This window comes from Bufo gargarizans, chromosome 3 (genome assembly GCF_014858855.1).
Source record: "Bufo gargarizans isolate SCDJY-AF-19 chromosome 3, ASM1485885v1, whole genome shotgun sequence".
NCBI lineage: Eukaryota > Metazoa > Chordata > Amphibia > Anura > Bufonidae > Bufo > Bufo gargarizans.
In genome coordinates this window covers 459,247,639-459,263,362 of record NC_058082.1, presented here as the reverse complement: position 1 = coordinate 459,263,362, position 15,724 = coordinate 459,247,639, and the positions used below count along the sequence as shown (strand labels likewise).

At 42.1% G+C, this 15,724-nt stretch overlaps 1 protein-coding gene across 1 annotated transcript in view; it reads right to left on the bottom strand.

The window, feature by feature from the left end:
* The window catches only part of SYTL5 (synaptotagmin like 5), a 237,780-nt gene extending 222,056 nt beyond the window's left edge, over positions 1–15,724 (bottom strand). Inside the window, exon 1 of the mRNA XM_044286622.1 lies at positions 15,675–15,724. The gene's annotated coding sequence lies outside the window, so the exon portion shown is untranslated. The remainder of the gene's footprint in view (positions 1–15,674) is intronic.

Genomic DNA, 15,724 nt, shown 5'->3' with positions numbered 1-15,724 from the left:
AACATCTGTTTTCTGTGGCCCAGTACACGTTCCAATGGGGGCTTCCATCACTTTTCACAGCACAACTTATACAGCGTGCAGCACTATTTAAACCAAAGTAAACCTTGGCACAACCCCATTGGACATCATTCAGATCCATCGTATTATGGATCCAGCACACTGCTACAGCTTCCATTATGAATAGAAGCTATAGTGCACATGTGAATACAGCCTACTGTAAGTCCATGATCTTCCTCAACACTGCAGGCTCACAGAGTGGGTATGGGATTTGTAGTATTCTTCAAGATCTTTCGTAACAGAAAAGTAGTAATATGGAAATATTTTTCATTACTTAAAGAAATCTAAAATAAAATCTGAAATTATTTCCTACAATACCAAGCTTCTCAAACTCACTCTTGGGGACCTCACTCTTGGGGACCCCAGAGCGGCTATGTTGATAGAAGTGATTATATGATACAAAGGCCTGTCTTTGGTTTCACCAATATCTAGTTTAGCAACAGAAATATTTCATTTCTTAGTGTTCTATTTTGTTCGTTATAAACATTTTTAAGATACATTTTTGAACATTTTGGAATAGACTTTCAATATTTCATTTCTTAGTGTTCTATTTTGTTTGTTATAAACATTTTTAAGATACATTTTTGAACATTTTGGTATAGACTACAACCAGGAGTGATGTCCTTGCATTGTCATTTTCTGGCTAGTGAGGCCCCACTAGTAAAAGACTGAAAAGCCCTGGTTTACACATGTCCTATGCAAATTTATCAATCTCCGCGGATACAGAATTTAAGCAAACCCTGTGTGTAGTCCGATCCTGCAGATATGGATTGCTCTCTTCATCTGCCCTTACTTTTTTAACTGTGCAGACAGCAAACAAAATACTAATGGCAGCACACTGTTATACAGGGTGGGCCATTTATATGGATACACCTTAATAAAATGGGAATGGTTGGTGATATTAACTTCCTGTTTGTGGCACATTAGTATATGTGAGGGGGGAAACTTTTCAAGATGGGTGGTGACAATGGCGGCCATTTTGAAGGCGGCCATTTTGAATCCAACTTTTGTTTTTTCAATAGGAAGAGGGTCATGTGACACATTAAACTTATTGGGAATTTCACAAGAAAAACAATGGTGTGCCTTGGTTTTAACGTAACTTTATTCTTTCATGAGTTATTTACAAGTTTCTGACCACTTATAAAATGTGTTCAATGTGCTGTCCATTGTGTTGGATTGTCAATGCAACCCTCTTCTCCCACTCTTCACACACTGATAGAAACACCGCAGGAGAAATGCTAGCACAGGCTTCCAGTATCCGTAGTTTCAGGTGCTGCACATCTCGTATCTTCACAGCAATAACAGCTTTTTTAAAACAAAAAAATGATATTTTAGTGTCTCCATATTCTGAGCCATAGTTTTTATTTTTTTGGGTGATTGTCTTAGGTAGGGGCTCATTTTTTGCAGAATGAGGTGACGATTAGATTGGTACTATTTTGGTGGGCATACGCCTTTTTGATCGCTTGCTGTTGTACTTTTTGTGATATAAGGTGACAAAAAATTTAAATTTTTTACGGTGTTCATCTGAGGGATTAGGTCATGTGATATGTTTATAGAGCCGGTCGATATGGACGCGTCAAAAAAAAACATTTCCCTAATTTTTACCAATTTTTTTTACTTTATTTGGGGGAAAATTACGTTTTTGTTTATTTTTACTTGAAACTAAATTTTTTGGGGGGGAAAACTTTATTTTTTAAACTTTTATTTTTTTCATTTTATGTTTTGTTCCACTTTGGGACTTGAACTTTTGGGGGTCTAATCCCCTTTACAATGCATTCCAATACTTCTGTATTGTAATGTATTATCTGTATGAGTGTGTATTACTCATACAGCTTCCAGACTGTGAGATCCAGGGGGCTGCCTTTCATGCCATCAGGTCTGAAATGACCTGCGGTTTACGGCGATCGCGGACACGGGGGGGTCACAGGACTTGAGCAGGCACCTTGTTCAATGATTTGAGCAGGCACCTTGTTCAAATCACCGCCCGCGGGCGGCGGTAAACGGTACTGCACATGACGTACCAAGACATCATGCCGTACCAGTACGTCATGTGTCCCAAACAGGTTGAGATGGTAACTAGGGATGAGCAAATCAATTTCGGATAAAACATCCGAAGTCGATTCGCATAAAACTTTGTTTAATACTGTACGGAGCAGGAGCTCCATACAGTATTAGAATGTATTGGCTCAGATGAGCCAAAGTTATTGCTTATTTATTTGAGCCGAACCTGAGTTCGGGAAATGGTTTTTTACAGTACAAATTAATTTATGAAGTTATTATGCAAAGTCTCGTGAGACTTCATAAAGCAATAACTTTGGCTCTTCTAAGCCAATACATTGTAATACTGTACGGAGCTCCTGCTCCGTACAGTATTAGAATGAAGTTTTATGGGAATCGACTTCGGATGTTTCATCCAAAGTTAATTTGCTTATCCCTAATGGTAACCAAACCATTCACCAGATATCTATCACTCACACAAATGAATCGGAGCTGACGCAAGCTGTGGTACCATGCTCTGTGCCTGGTAAACAATGATGGTGGGGTACTGGGAGTTGGACACACACTTACCTCATATCCTAAGTATATAGCATCAATATTAAAGTGTAACTGTCAGATTTGTTTTTATTTGCGAGTTTATTAGAGCTAGGCATGTATACCTAAGTTACATACCTCCCAAATTTTTGGATGGTCAAAGAGGGACACTTGGTTTATTGTGTGAAAGATCCACTTTTCCTACATATTTATATATATATATAGTTTATATATATATATATATATATATATTATTTTTTTTACACAATAGCGCAAAAATTATCTGACTATTAAAATTTCTCAAATCTAAACGGCATTAAATAATGAAATAATATGCAAGGCGTGCTTGGAAACACATTTTGGATCAATATTGTAAATGTAATAATGCATATCTATCAGATCAAAAAAAGAGACATTTAAAGAATAGGAAAATGGGACAGAGGGACTTAGGTCAAAAAGAGGGACACTTGGGAGGTATGAAGTTAGTCTGTCAATGATTGTCAAAAGATCCGTAATTACCTTATAATACCAGATTTCATTAATGTCCCCTGTCCCTTTCCACTGGTCCCTTAAAAAAACGTTGCTATGGCTTGTCTGTCTTCTATTTAGTATAAACAGAAGACACAGAGAGGTATTGCATGTCTGCATTAGGCTTAACAGTGAGGAGGCATGTCTCTCAGTTTTCCAATCTGATTGGTTGTCAGGAAGCTGCTGGCTACAGCAAGTGTGTATGTGAAGTGAGGGAAAGCAGTTCTGGCCTCAGAGAACTGGCAGAGGGGCCATCTTGAGAAGATTCTCATATTGGGTTAAAACAGCCTTAACTAAGGGAAAAACTCAAGGAAACACAGTGGTATGTCAAGACACTAAAGAATGCTTTATGCATAATGCTGCAGCAGCAGTAACATATGGTAAAATTGATTTTTTGGGGGAAAACATGATAGTTACAGTCCCAGAATACCCATTTATGCTATGTATTAGGAAGGCATCTCTGAGCATCTTCACTTAAAATATGGAGGTGGAGAGCTACAGGTCATCATGTCATAGCTTTTACAGCATAAGATTAATCTACTTGCAGCTCCTGCATCAGCGTAAGAAAATGTTGCAACTACTGGACTTTTTACTCTAAAAAGTCTCCTGAAGTCTTTGATACACCTAAAGATAACATCCACTTTCTCTGTTATATTTGTTAATTTCATATACCGTATTTTCCGGCATAAAAGACGACTTTCTAACACTAGAAATTATTTTCAAAAGTCGGGGGTCGTCTTATACGCTGGGTAGGGGCGCAGCGATGTATCAGCTGGGAGGAAGGAGGGGCTGGTGGCGGCAACTCGTGTGCTGTACTCTTACACCGGCCCTGCCGCTCACAGCAGTATAATATCTAAAGACTTTTCCTTAACCGGCAGTGACTTGAACTTTAAATCAGCGCTATGATCTTTATTACCTTACAATGAAGCTCCGGTAACAGGAAGAGCGGCCGGCGGCGTAACGTCACTCACGCACGTAATGCTCCTGAGCTTCATTGTAAGGTAATAAAGATCATAGCGCTGATTTAAAGTTCAAGTCACTGCCGGTTAAGGAAAAGTCTTTAGATATTATACTGCTGGGAGCGGCGGGGCTGGTTTATTGGGGGACACTGTTATGGGGGAGATCTGTGCATGACACATATAGCATAAGGTACTATATAGTGCCATCCATAGATCCCCATAGCAGTGTCATCTACAGATCCCCCTACTCATAGTAGTATCATCCACAGATCCCCCTCCTCATAACAGTGCCATCCACAGATCCCCCTCCTCATAACAGTGCTATCCACAGATCCCCCATAACAGTGCCATCCACAGATCGCCCCCCGCCAATAACAGTGCCATCCACAGATCGCCCCCCGCCAATAACAGTGCCATCCACAGATCCCTTCCATAACAGTGCCATCCACAGATCCCCCATGGCAATGGACCCACCATCTTTTCCCAGCCCTAATAGTTCCTATGTGGGAAACTGGGAATGTGAAAAGAAAAAGACGCTACTGAAGTCCTGGCTGCCTTGGTCAATTCCCTGGACTGGAGAACATTGTCTTGGAGACAGGGAGGGCTGGGCAGGCAGGGGTAGTCTTATACGGCGAGTATAGCCCAAACCTTATAATATTAAATGGAGAAGTTGGGGGTCATATTATGCGCCCAGTCATCCTATACGCCAGAAAATATGGTAATTGATTTAAAGGCGGTGACGGTTTCCTCATATTTCATGCTCTGGTTATACAGAACATTTTAAAGTATAGAGAATCTAATCTTCTGTGGGAGTTAACATACAGTATTATTCACATAGTAAAATTCCCATGTAAGAAGTAAATTAGATAGATATGAGATAGACAGAACTCTAGATAGACAGGTGCTGTATGTGATAGAAAAGTGTCAGCACACACAGTGCATTTCAGCTTGCTGTGTATGGGACTTCATAGTCACTGACCGGTCAGAGTGTCTATGATGACCCTTGTCTACCATAGAAAGTATACAGGGAAAAAAACAACTCAGTTCATAGCTGCGCAAGACTTGGATGTATCTTTGGGAATCTGTGAGGCTTATGTATGGACTTCAAAGATGCCAGGCTGGGTCCTAGGCACTAGAAATGGAAGTAATAAGGTGCTAGCAATAATGTTCTCCAGCACCAATAAAACTTCAAACTTATAACATCATATTAACATCTCTTTATTACAAACGTCATGTGAGAACCAGAACTGGATGATGGAGCAATGAAAGAAGTTGGCAGAGATGTGGGAAGGAGACAAGTCAATGTGATGCTGTGGACAATGTTGGGAAACCTTTGGTCCTGGCATTCATGTATTTGTTACTTTGGCATGTGCCACCTTCCTAAACATTGTTGTAAATCAAGTACACTCCTTCACGACAATGATATTCCCTGATGGCAATGGTCCACCTGTTTGGTGCACTAGCAGACACTGTGGCATGTGGAACTTGCACTGCCCTGGGACCATTTTGTCTGGTACTGTTATAGAGGGATGCTTGGATAGTGCCATAATGCACACCTCACCTGCTACTAAAACTTATTTTGAATAGGAAAAAGGCTGATTCATGTTAATGAATTTATGACTGATTTCAAGCACTCACTTTATCTAAAAAAATTGTATCTGAGGCATATAATATAAAGATAAATGTACCAATGACCAATAGGGGGTATATTATTTCATTCTGTTTTTAGAGCAAATGATCTTTAATAATATACAACAACCAGGGGTGCACCTAGCCTTTCTGCTGCCTGTGGCAAAAACTAAAACGGCACCACCCCCATGCCAATTTCTTAACCTAATCCCTTTGCCACAACGAAAGCGCTCATTTCCCATGGCCCTTTTGCTGTCCCCCTCTTGCCCTTACCTGGTGCTGCCTGAGGTGATCGCCTCACCTGGCCTCATTGGTGGTGCACCCCTGACAACAACCAACCAAAGAAGAAATAGGTATTGAATGACTACAGTATGTGGTAGATTTATGAAAACTGCCTAGAAGAAAAACTGTTTCTGTTGCCCACAGTAACCAATCACAGCAAATCTTTCATTACTATGGGTTTCTATGGCCAAGAAAGGGAGTTTCATAAATATCCCCATGTCTTCTGCCACATATTTTATATAAAGTTGTGTTGGCATTATTAAAGGGGCTCCCCATGAATTACTAAAATTAAATGATTGAAAATACCTAAATATTACTTTATTATGAAGACATTCCCAAATAGCTTTTACTGTTTATAATTGCTTGTTTTCTCTAGGGGGCTAGCATTGGGGGAAATAAAATGACCTCTGCACACACAAAACCCGTCCTAATAACACAGCTGGATGGGTTACGTCAAAGCAGTTAGCTAAAGAGCAGTCCCAGCTCTCCTACCTACTACCTATCCCTCCATCCTCTCTGTACTTTCAATTTGCTGCTCATTAACCACATCCCATACTCGTCCGCCCTCTCAGTACTTTCATTTTGTGGCTCATTAACCACATCCCCAACCTGTCTGTCCTCTCTATACTTTTAATTTGCTCCGTAATGGCACACAGCTGACATCTATCAGCTGTAGGATTGTAATTCATGTCAGCAAGAATAGTGAGGAGAGCTGAGACAGCTCTTTAGCTAAGTGCTTTGAAGTAACCCGTCCAGCTGTGTTATTAGGACAGGTTTTGTGTGTGTTAATAGCGCAGTGGCCATTTTATTTCCCCTGATATTCGCCTCCTAAAGAAAATGAGCCAATTTAAATAACAAAAGCTAATTGGTGTTGTGTTTATAATAGAGTAATATTTGGGTATTTTAGGTAATTTTAATTCCTGGAGAACCCCTTTAAGTCTCTTTAGAAAAGTTTATAAGAAATGTAGTATTAAACACAAACCTTAAAGGGGTTGTCTGAATTCTCAAAGAAACCAGACAACACTCGGGTCATGCCTAAAATATAAAAATAGACCATTACTTACCTAGCAGATCCTGTGCCATCGCTCCGGTTCTCCCAGCCGGGTTCTGTTGACCTGTCTGCAGCAGAGACATTACGTTGATAACACATAACTGCGGCAGTCAATCAGTGCACTGATGAGTCCAGTGACTGCAGCAGTGACATGATGTTCATGTCACGTCACCACTGCAGCCGGATCAACACAGCCTAGAAGGGAGAACCGTAGCGTCCCAGCGCCACACAGGATGCCCACGTGTTGTCTGTTTTCTTCCTGAATCCAGACAACCCTGTTAATGATTCTTTAGGTTTATCATAAGTAACATTATAATATTCCATACAGCACAGAATGCAATGTATCAGCAGCACACCTAATAATTACCTGGGATAAAGGAGTCATCAACTATGGATACTATTATACAATTGTATTTGGATCCTTCACTTTTTGCTTAAAAATGAAATAGACAATGTTTACCAGAATAATCTATTTGTATGCAAATGATGCCGGCTCCCTGCTTTCCATGTGTGGGCATCTGTTCATTCAGCTTTTCTGCTATCAGCCCCATCTGCTATTAAAACAATCCAAGCTGAATCAACATGGGGGCTAGAACATGCTTTGAGGGATGACCAGATTATTATAAGTAACTGTACCTATTTCTTCAGCAAAATATTTCATTTATAATCTCTTACCAGCCTGGTTTAGGTAGGCGGGGTAACTGAGTTTTCAGACAAATTTCAGTATGTCAGACCCCCACCAATTCCTAGAGCGAGAAGCGCTCACATATTGTACTCTCTCTCCTTGCTGTAGGAGACAGGCTCAGCAGAAGACTATGGGCCTATCTCACTTCAATCTCCTGCAAATACATTTCTCTCTCCCCATTCTAGGGATCGGTGGAGGTCTCTGCACTCAGACCCTCGACAGTCAAAACTTTTGATATGCCTCAATGACATACCAAAAGTTTTCTGAAAACTGAGTAACCCTTTAAAAGAGTTTTCTGGTTTGTATTGGCATCCTTTAGAATAATAATTTATGAAGGTAGCTGTGATTTTGTACTTTTATCTTTATTGCTTCTATCTTCTGTTCTGGCCTGTAGTCACATGATCATGTCCATACAGATCTTATTTCCTGTGATGTGAAGTCCATGGACATGTCAAAGCAGCAACAGGGGGCAAGGATAAGGGAGTGTCTATGTAACTAGCTGGGTGGGAGGAGCTATAAACTAGCTGGGCGTGGTTAGGGGCAGTGATAGGGGAGTGTCTATGTAACTAGCTGGGTGGGAGGAGCTATAAACTAGCTGGGCGTGGTTGGGGCAGTGATAGGGGAGTGTCTATGTAACTAGCTGGGTGGGAGGAGCTATAAACTAGCTGGGCGTGGTTAGGGGCAGTGATAGGGGAGTGTCTATCTATGTAACTAGCTGGGTGGGAGCATTTCGCGACATACATGGAGGGGACAATAATTCTCTGTCTTTTGCTGGCTTGGATGCCCGCACTTTATAGACAGACATATTTTTTTTTGCAAAGAGAAGCTATTTGGATGAGTAGTATATTAAGGCGACAGGAGTCATGCACATAACCGTATCAGTTTTGTGGTTCACAATCCACGGATACCGGCCCCACACTTTCCCATTCCGCAAGTCCTGCACTATTGTAGAAATACCTACCCATGTATGTTGTTTTTAAATTGTGGAGGATGGGAGTAAGGTCAAGTTAATTTTATCAGTTATTGGGATCCAAAATCAGTAGTGAAGCCTACAAAGAGATAAGTTCTAATGGAAAGATCTGCACCTGTTCTGTGTTTTTGACCAGCACCTGGTTTTGGCTCACAATAATTGATGGAAATAACTGATGGGTGAACCTGGCCTTACCCTCCTACTTTTAGGCTAGGGCTATACAACGTATGTAGCCCTAGCCTTAATGACTATAAGAACATGTGTACTGGGGTGGAACTCCAGGGACTACGAGGAAGCGCATAACAGTCAGTTCTCTGGAGCTTTACTTGCATCCACCTCGCCATGCTGCTATAGTTTTTAAGGATGAAATAAAGGAAACATATTTTTTGGACAGTACATTTCTCTTCTGCTGCTTTGCCATGTAAAAGGACCCCAAATTCTTAGTAATCACCATCACTACTACATGTTCTATTCTTTTCCTCCTTCAAGGAATTTACAGCTGGGGATTTATCTCCACCGCACAGCCATACAATGTAATTGAAGCCTTGCAAAGCTGTTTAATGTTGTGAGAAAAAAAAGCAACAGAAGACCTGTCCACTCCAGATCTCATATATAAAAATCAATACACATCTCTTCTTTGATTTCTGGTGCTGTAGATTGCACAAGCAGAACTACACTAAAGATACTGTGGACTGCAGTAAATGGAGGTCTAGGTACTAGGACTTAGAGCACTCTCTGGCCATATCCGATGCATATGTCTACTATTGTACTTGAAAAGCTGATGCAATGAAGAACATTTGCAAAACCTGCTCTAAAATTAGAAAAAAAATAAAAAATTCAAGAAGCTTATGCAACGATTGTCCCATGTTCGTCTAACTTCAATCTTCAGTAAAATATCAATATAAAAAGATCCTGACTATATCAAACATACACAAAGCTACTGATCTCTGTTTTTGGTTGTGATGATGACCCCATTGCATACTAATTAAAGCTCTATAAACCTTCCAACTCGCCTGGGCACTCTGTTGCTAAGCGCTCTCAAATTTTGGTTGCAATTTCATAACATTGCCAGATACTTGAGATATCATTAGGATGCTTTCAAGTTTCAGTGCAGAATATATTACCAATAAGAGTTATCTTTGGTGTTATATAATACAACAATCTGCTTTTAGAGGGCGATGGGAACTGTGGTCAAGTCAGGTTGAGAAACGGATGCAAAGACGTGAACTGGGGTAAAGGTAATATAATACCCTTTTTTCTTAAACAATAGCTATAATATAGCTAATGAGATATTTATACCCACACAAGTCCGTTTGGTGGAGTCAAGGGCGTAGACAGCAGCTTTCTCTCAATAATGCATCATGTGGTGGCTTCCCGCTCAACGATGGCCAATTTAGTGGAAATGAAGGCTGCTACACTGCTTCCCGACTGATATTAGGATGTAGTGTTGTGTTGTGCTACACTGCTTCCTGACTGATATTAGGATGTAGTGTTGTGCTACACTGATTCCCAACTGATAATAGGATGTAGTATTGTGCAACCCCCGAATGAATAGAATCCAGGAGACCTGGTTAACACAACTTACACAGCAGAGGCACATAGACTTAATGGTTTCTTTCTTCTGATAACCAGTAGCATGAACAGTTGTGAACTGAATACACTGCAATAAGATAGTTGTGGTTCCTTATTTTAGCCTATGGCTTGGCTTCCCCTGATTGTCTAGTGGCGGCTGTACTCTGCTCCTCATACCACTTTAGTTGTGGTCTTCTCATTAGAGAGGTCATCTGCTTTGTATATACATTTCAATAATGTCATATGCTAATGTGTAATAGCAAAAAAACTGCCTCTTGGCTTACCTGAGCCTGCATGGAGTTGCACCTCCACTAGTACCCATGAGTAGCAATGTAAATAAGCAATGGCATCCACTGCCTGTGGTCTTCTATTGCACTTGTGCAGATACAGAATGTCCATCACTTCCCTGGATCTCCTATATCTGAACCTACTCTAAAAACTTTCAGCGCATGCGCAGTATACGACCGAGGCTCACATATTTTAGGGTACCACAAGTTGTTAGTGCTGTACATGTAGTGGTAAAGTGACCATGAAGCTGATAACAGATACCTGTACTAGTTTTGGCATTTGTCAGGGGATTATAGGTCCTGGTGAAAAAGTTCAGCATGGTCTCAGCTGCAGTTCAGCTCCATTAAACTGCGGGTATCAACCTCAGGCGTTCATATCCATTCAGTAAGTACACAGAGCAGAGTCTAAACTTTAGGTCAGATATAGACTTACGATTTAAAAAGCACAACTATTTCTTTATTTCTAGTTTGACCGCAAATAATCCACCCGCTGGACAATCATGCAGCTGACCGTCATGCAGCTGACAATGTTACATGAGCCCCACGTGATAAAAGGCCTCATGCACACAACCGTATACATTCTACGGTCCGCAAAACAAGGATGGTGTCCGTGTTGCGTCCCATTAACTTTGCAGTCAAGAATAGGACATGTTCTATCTTGCAGAACAGACAGCACAACGAGGACCTCCGTATGGTGCTTTTTTTTTGGGGGGGGGGGGGAACCCATAGAAATTAATGAGTCCATGTGCAAAGCACAAAAAAATACTCCCTTTACACCCACTGGACACCAGGAAATGTCAGTTATCCTCTTCTCCACAAACGTCATAAGACATATGATAAATAGATACAGAATATAACACATCAACTGACTATTGGCATTGGAAGCTGAAAATTAAATACAAAATAGTGTCCTTCTGCAGCAGTCAGCATAGAGAGATACAATGCCATTACAGATAGGTAATCCATTATTTGGTTTACTGCTGCAGTGAGGGTAACATTTTATCTGTCAGTATAATAGTTGATTAGGAGAATTAGGATAACAATATGACAGCTCTATTGTTCTCTTGATAGGCCTAGATAAAGATTGTAATGAGTGACTTGTAACTGAGTCACTCATCCCCTTCCCTCCCTGATCACAGTGTATGTTCTGTGTGGTCATCTGAGGGTGCTTACGGTGCTAACAGTCCAAACAAAGAGAAAGCTAAGGGAAGGGTTTTTTGGATATCATTTTTGAAGTCAATCCATGTATTCTACTTCCTGTACTCTCTCTTTAAAGAGGACCTTTCATGGGTTTTTGTATCACAAACTGGTATTCTTACCAGATAGTGTGGCCCCTGTAGATGTGAACACCCCTCTGCTCTGGCGCTGCACCCCCCGCCCCTAATTCCCTACTATATTTGGCATGCTATATGCTAATTTGTACCATCGATATAGGGTAGAGGAGACATCTGGTTTCCTCAGTGGGCATGTCCTCCCTGGCTGTGACACCGTCCAATTGCAGCGGACCGCATCCCAGCCAGGAAGAAGGTGAGCTGTTCTCATGAGATTTGGTAAATCTCATGAGAACAGGCTATGTAAGTGAGTATAGCATACTCCCCAACCCTCCTGGATCCGGCGGGACAGTCCCAGATTTCAGTGGTTGTCCCACGGTCCCGATACGTATGTCCCGGTCTCAGGCAGCTGACAGTTGCCTCTAATGATGAAGCAGAGAGCTGTCCGTCAGCTCCCTGCTCTATTATCCCTCCCCCTGTCTGTGCTACACACTGCAGGTATGGGCAGGGGGCAGGGCTGGCCGGCAGCTCTCCGGGTATCCTGCTCCTGGGGAACAAGGTGAGTATGTGGGGAGTATATATATTTTTTTTACTGCCTGTTACTGCCTGTGAAGGGGGCACAATCCTGGGCATATTACTGTGAGGGGGCACAGTTGGGCATATTACTGTGATGGGGCACAACTGGGCATATTACTGTGAGGGGGTGCAACTGGGCATATTACTGTGAGGGGGCGCAACTGGGCATATTACTGTGAGGGGGCGCAACTGGGCATATTACTATGAGGGGGCAATTCTCGGCATCTTTATTGAGTGGGGACACAGTCACGTGCATATTACTGTGAGGGGGCACTTATCTGGACATCACTACTGTTAGGGGGCACATATCTGGACAGGGGGCACACATCTGTGTGGTGGCATAAAGGGGGAACAATTACTATGTGGGGACATTTAGGGGACTGGGTGGGATTAGGTGTTTAGTTATGTTTCGGTACTCACATACATAGCCTGTTCTCTAAAGAACAGCTCACCTTCTCCCTGACTGTGACGCGGTCCGCTGCAATTTTTTTCCCCATCACATTATAAGCTACTCATTTTCCAGGGGTTACAACCACCCTGAAATCCAGCAGCGGTGGCCGTGCTTGCACACTACAGAAAAAGGCAACAGCCTCTCTGGTGTCTGGGACTTTTGTGGAAGCTAGAATAGGCTGGCACTATTTCCTATAGTGTGCAAGCACGACCACTGCTGCTGGATTGCAGGGTGGTCATAACCCCTGGATACAAGCAGTGTATAATGAGATGGGAAAAATGACTCAAGCCAGCAAAGGAGGCAATATGGACAATCACAATACATTAGTAAGTGCCTTGTATTAACTTTCTCTACATGATAAATGCCATGTGCTGAAGTGAGACAACCCCTTTAATAGTAAGTAACCCCTCTCCATCTCCATCTATTTTTATGATTAGCAGAGGGAGAAATAATTCAGCTGATGAGATGCCATCAGTGCAGTCACAGTGACAGACTGTGTGTCTATGGTAACAAAACTTATATTTTGTGTAGTGCATAGAACATGCATCACACCGGCTGGAATATTATGGGCAGATGGCTCCTATCAGTGAAGTGTGTAATGTACCGAGAATCTGCTGATTATTTTCTGTGATGGTAGTCAATACTGCCATCAATTCCTCCTGAAAAATCTCTGCACGCCCATTGTAGAATTATCCAAGCAGTAACATTCCTATTGATTCATTGATCGTACTTTAAGAATCAGAAAACCTTTGCTGAATATGGGAAATCTGTGTCAATGGCCAGCATTAGACTATTCATCACGAGAGAATGTCTCCACTAAGTATTAAAGGGAGCCTGTCCGGCATGTTACAGAGCAGGAGGAGCTGAGCACATTGATGTATAGTTTTGAAGTCAAGGAGGCGGTCCTATCATTGATTGACAGCCTTCCCTCTATTGTGTATACAGAAATAGCTGTCAATCACTGATAGGACCGCCTCCCCGACTTCTAAGCCCATGATGAATGATATGCAGGATATACAAAATGATGCTGAATCAGTCTGCTCAGCTCCTCCAGCTCTAGAACATGCTGCCTGCAGATTACACACGGTGACAAGTTCCTTTTAAGGTGAAAAATTCACCTTTGGCCAAACACATTTAATTGTCTCTTGTTGCTTCTTTGTCAGCCAATCCCTAGTGTACTTAATTATATAGGGAGGCATCTATTAGTAGAAATGTAAAGCCTGAAACGGTGTTACCCCCTCACAGGCACCATAGGCAACCACCTACTTTGCCTACCCCTAGATGATGTCCCACCTCCAAAAGTTTTAATATATTTTACCTATCGTAACTGTTGAAACTCCACCTTAAATGGTTTGTCCCCCAAAGGACATTTATCACCTATCAACATGATATGTAATGAATGTCTGATTACTAGAGGCCCCAGCAGAATTGTGAATGCAGCTCTGAACTGTACCACAGACTTTACCTTTGGATGCGCACAAGTAAAGTTATGGATTTACAAAGTTACTCACCTATTTAGGGCTTATTCACACGGCCGTTCCGTGCATTGGAGACCACGATTTGCGGCCCCCAATGCACGGGCAACGTCCGTGCGGCGGCCAGGACGGATCCAGACCCATTCAACTTGAATAGGTCCAAGATCAGTCCGTTCCGCAAAAAAATAGAACATGTTCCGTTCCGCACCGCATCTCTCCAAGTGAAGGGGTCCGCATCCAGGATGCAGAATGCACACGGCCGATGCCCCGTGTATTGCGGACCCGCCGTATGCGGGCTGCAATACGGCACTGGAACCACAACGGCCGTGTGAATGAGCCCTGATGTAGACTAATCTAAATGGTAGAATCACCCTTTAAGGGCTAGTTGAACCAAAAAGGAAAAAGAAGCAAAATCCATATGTGCTATTTGGATCTGCTGGTTGCATATTCCTAGAGTGTGCAAGCACGTCCACCACTGTTGGATTGCAGGGTGGTCGTAACCCCTGGATACAAGCAGAGTATCACAACACATTAGTAAGTGTCATAAATGCTATTTGTTGGAGGGACACAACCCCTTTACCCCCCCCCCCCCTCCCAGTCAGTCATGTCAAAAAGTGTACAAACCCTGTAGGCGTCAATTTGTGCCATGGTGCCTCATTTATCCTGTGACAGACTCCCTTTCATTCTAAATATGGCAAATCTCAGCAGAACTAAATGTATATTTCCATTTTAGAAGTGTGGGGTTTAAAAAATAAAATGCATTAGAAGCATATGATTCACAGCACGGTGCTCCTGCGGTAGGTGTTATCCAGCACTGATCATTGAATTATGTCCTTTGGGGGACAAGCCATTTAAGGGGCAGTTTCAACAGTTACGATAGGTAAAATATATTAAAACTTTTGGAGGTGGGACATCATCTAGGGGTAGGCAAAGTAGGTGGTTGCCTAGGGTGCAACACAGTTTCAGGCTTTACATTTCTACTAATAGATGCCTCCCTATATAATTAAGAACAGTAGGGATTGGCAGAGGAAGGGGCAACAAGAGACAATTAAACGTCTCTTCAGGGGCACAGTGCCAGGACTTACTGGAGGTGTCAGCCCTACACATAATTCAACTTTATCATCTTGGACATTATACTGACCACATGACAGCCCAGAGTGCCACCAAGATGACTACCATCTGTTATGGTGACACAACATATACATCATGTCTAGGTGTCAGCACAGGGTCATTGCTTTACATGCTGATTCCCCCCTGCATATTGTACACTAATATAGAAGGGTCAGAGATTCTATCCAAAGAAGTCTATACATTCCAGGAGCACATTGTCAGAGGCGCAGTGTACTTACTGTGGGGCGCACTCCGGGAGAAGACATGTCCCCGTCACTTTGCCTCCGTG